The following is a 4,443-nucleotide window of genomic DNA, read 5'->3' as shown; positions in this document are numbered from 1 at the left end:
AAAAAAAAACAATTCAGAGAAAATATAGCCCCCTTATGTTTTCAATACTAAAGAATCAACTCAGCATAATGAAAACCTGAAAACAAGAAAATTAGTTTGAAAGACAAGTGAGTGGAAAAAATGAGACATGACAACATGAGATTAAGAAAAGAAATTAATATTAAATAAAAAGTAAAATAAAAGTGTACAGTCAACAGGGTCCCAGAGTTTTATTACTAAAGCTGCTTCACAGAGTACCAGCCTACACTGAAAGGAACAATTTCCTAAAAGTCAATATTGACAGAATAAGAAAAAAGATTGCATTTTCTTGCCTCATGAGTCCAATGCAAGACCTTTATGTAATCACACAAATCAGAAAGATACTACTTCTTAGTTTTCGTTGTCCTGCTTTTAAAAAATTAAACCAGAAATACAGAAATGTCCATGAAAACTACTACTGAGAATCCTTCATGGACTTGTAGTTTTCTAAATGACAAACTTTTGGAAGATTAAATGACAAGAAATCCCTAGGAAGTTAACTTTGCTAGGACAGAAGGATCATCTGACAATATCGTTTATTCGTTATTTGGTATAACTCTAGGGTGAGGTGTGCCCAATATATAGAACATATTCTTGCCTATCTAAGTCAAGTGAAACTATATTCAAATACCCATTAGGCATTGTATTTGAAAAAAAAGCAAAAATGACAATATCAATATTACATAACCAGGCTGTACAATACAAATTCTAATGTTAATGTGTATTATGCTATATTACGGTGTGTCTGAAAGAGACAAAATTGGCATCATTTTGCATTCTGCTAACGTGTATTTTTCAATGATTTCACTGAATATCAGAATCTTGTGCATAGAGTGATATCAGGTGGAAAATATGGCTCTTTCATTTAGAATTTAAAATGATCTGGCCCCAAAGTGTCACTTATTCTTTAGAGAATTTCTACATAGTGCATACAACAGCTTTGTAGCTGCATTTTATTCAGAGTCTGACTTTGAAAACACAAGTGTAATTAAAATCAGAATATAAGTACAGGAGCTGGCTTTGTTAATGTTATCACAGTTGATTGTTTAAGCCTGGTGCATCATTGCACAGAGCGCTGTACTTATTGCAATGTTAACGCTCTGGGTAAAGTTCAGGACTTTTTTCATTAAGTCGCCCACACCTTCCTTTCCTTACTCCCTGCTCAGTATAGCTTCTGACGTTTGGAGACCCAGGAAAATTGTCTGAGGATGGAGGCATATAGGAGATGCAACTGAGCTTTCCATTTGGTATTGTCTTGCCTGGTATCTTTTCAACAGTTTGTGAAAAATAAATGGGTCAATTAATTATCTTTCTGTGAGTATTACGAATCCCATGATCTTCTTTGTATAAATGAAAAGTGCTAACTGATATTTTCAGGCTGCAATACAGATTCATATTAAGATAATTTACCTTACAATAATCCTTCATCAGGATTTTAGTGAGTGCTGGTTGTAGACATTTGGGACATAACCCTTCTCTCAGAAAGTTTCCAATCTCAAGGGAGCAGCTAAATAAACAGAGAACTATATTAGTATAGATGAATAGAGTTATTAGAAGGAAATTAGACAATCAAATTTTAGAGTGAATCAAAATCACTTGGAGAGCTTATTAAAACACAGTTTACTGGGCCTACCCCACTATTTCTGATGCAATAGGTCTGGGGTAGGGCCTGATAATTTACATTTCTAACAGCTTTCCAGTTAATATTGATGCTGCTGGTCTGATGGCCACATTGATTGCAGTCAGATTCTGAGAATTCACTCTACTTAAAGATGAGGGTCTCATACAAAGAAACCCGCATTTACAGGGGACCAATATGGCATAATCAGTGAGTCACACAGGAAAGAATGAGTAGAACTTTTGCAAAGCTCTTTCCTAGGAACCTCCCAAACTTATTGTGTGGGTCAAATGAATTTAAGTAGTATCATCCTCATTTTTCTGATGAGCAAAGAGAGGCCAAAGCAAGCTGAGTGACTTATCCAAGATTACACAGCTGACACAGTCACAGACCTACTGCTGCAACCCAGCCCGCTTGGTATTAGTACTGTTTCCATACATATCTGTGCAGAATAGCATTGTAATGAGAATGTTTGGAACAATATAGAAAGAGTCTTGGAGGAGATAAGGCTTTCAGTAAAATTTCAAGCATGTTAAGTTGTAAATGATAGGCAGCATGAATGCACTGGCCTGCCATTAGGCAATGATGTAGCAGTAAGATTGGAAGATCTATGTATAAGAGGGGCAAATAGGGACCTCTGACTATAAGGAAAAGTCAGACTAGGATGTAGCAAGGTATAGAGGGGATGGCCAGGTCAGAAGTAGTTAAGGAGGGGCCTTAGAGACCTAATAGTGTAGATGCATCTTATTAGGAAGCACATGGAGAGACTCTCTCAAACATAAAACAGAGAGGGGGCCTTTCGGCCGGAAGCGCCATCTTCCAGTAATTCGCCAAAATGACTAACACAAAGGGAAAGAGGAGAGGCACCCGATATATGTTCTCTAGGCCTTTTAGAAAACATGGAGTTGTTCCTTTGGCCACGTATATGCGAATCTGTAAGAAAGGTGATATTGTAGACATAAAGGGAATGGGTACTGTTCAAAAAGGAATGCCCCACAAGTGTTACCATGGCAAAACTGGGAGAGTCTACAACGTTACCCAGCATGCTGTTGGCATTGTTGTAAACAAACAAGTTAAGGGCAAGATTCTTGCCAAGAGAATTAATGTGCGTATTGAGCACATTAAGCACTCTAAGAGCCGAGATAGCTTCCTGAAACGCGTGAAGGAAAATGATCAGAAAAAGAAAGAAGCCAAAGAGAAAGGTACCTGGGTTCAGCTGAAGCGCCACCCTGCTCCACCCAGAGAAGCACACTTTGTGAGGACCAATGGGAAGGAGCCTGAGCTGCTGGAACCTATTGCCTATGAATTCATGGCATAATAGGTGTTAAAAAAAAATAAATAAATAAAAGACAAAAAAAAAAAAAAAACAGAGAGGGGGTTGCCAAGGAGCAGGTATGGAGGACACTTTGGCCTTAGTCTTGAGATGCATGGGCAAGGTTTCAGTGCAGAGGCACAGAAAGGTCATTTGTATAGTCCTGAGCAAGTCACTGAAAAAGGAGAGCTTAAAATTGATTGACAGTTCAATTAAGAATCCTGAACTAACAATACTACAACTCTAAAAGTTACAGATGTGAATGGGAAAGCCCCGAAATTGCTGCAGGTCTGGAGGGTCACACAAGAAATACCTAAAGCTTTCTTTGTAATCTAACTGAAGAATCTGTTCTTAGATTTGGGGCCAATCTGGAAATTACTGTTGCTGATAAAAGCAGAGGTGTTTGCACTGCTGCTGCTGCTTACCCATTACTGTACTAGGGCTGAGCATTGAGGCAGAAAGAGGTGCTTAGGAAAGGGGACAAAAGGACAAGAACCCCGAAAATAAATAGCTAAACCATTCTCAGGATAATAAATGAATAAAAAGAAATATGCAGAGTTTCCAGAATATTATTAGAATTGATTGCCTATAGTATCTGAGAATTTACTATAATTAATGTCTAAAACTTGCACCCAGGTGGGGCCAAACCAACATGAGTCTTATAGGAAAGAATGAATAGAACTTGTAAAATCATAAGGAAAGATAATTTAGAACCAAGTTGAAAGATTCCATCAGGGACTTCCCCACTATCTAGATGGAAGAAATGCCCTTATCTCAACTGTGCAACATGTAAATATTGTCTGACTGAAAAATAAACTCATATTCAATAGTCAATTCCTTTGGGAGGGTTTCCTAAGATGTTGTCTTAAATTTAGGCATTGTATCTATTAACAAATGTAACTAGCTATCAACCTACAAACCTGCCTCCTCATCTGCTTATCTCTCTATCCTCCATCTGTATCTATCTTATGGTCATAGTTGGCATTTGGTAATACCAACTTTGAAGATTTTTAGGCTAAAATTCCTGCATGCAAGTTCTATGGGATGAGTCTTGAGTTCTAATCACCTATAAATTCATATGGAAGAGAGGATCCCAAGTTACTTTTTAGAAAATCCAAGGCCTTCTCTGCTTATAGTTTCTTGGCTACCTCTATGAGCAGCTGAACACTTGTGTTCCTTTGACTGCCCAGCTTCTACATTTTAATTTTTTTTAACTTTGAGATGTTCATTTTACTAGCAACAGAGTATATACGTACTTTAGATACATTCAGGGAGTATAACCTTGAATTCGCTCTCAATTAATATCAACAAAACCCTCATGCTATAAGTGAAGGACAGCCAAGACACATGTAAAACTTCATTTCTCCAGAGGCTCTAAAATTATCCTTGGATTAACCTAGACCATCAGAGAGACATACACACCTGGACTGTGTTGTTTTGCCCATCTCTCTCCCCACATCCTGTTTTATTGAATCACACTTTGACTTTATGTTAT

General features: G+C 37.6%; 1 pseudogene across 1 annotated transcript; it reads left to right on the top strand.

Annotated features, from left to right (window-relative positions):
- Positions 1 to 2,432: 2,432 nt before the first annotated feature.
- Positions 2,433 to 2,954, top strand: LOC108521072 (60S ribosomal protein L21 pseudogene; annotated as a pseudogene). The gene has a single exon (XR_001883117.1). The product of XR_001883117.1 is annotated as a 60S ribosomal protein L21 pseudogene (transcript).
- The last annotated feature ends 1,489 nt before the right edge of the window (positions 2,955 to 4,443 follow it).

Source organism: Rhinopithecus bieti, unplaced genomic scaffold (genome assembly GCF_001698545.2).
Source record: "Rhinopithecus bieti isolate Rb0 unplaced genomic scaffold, ASM169854v2 scaffold_56705, whole genome shotgun sequence".
NCBI classification, from domain to species: domain Eukaryota; kingdom Metazoa; phylum Chordata; class Mammalia; order Primates; family Cercopithecidae; genus Rhinopithecus; species Rhinopithecus bieti.
This window is presented reverse-complemented; position numbering and strand designations above follow the sequence as displayed.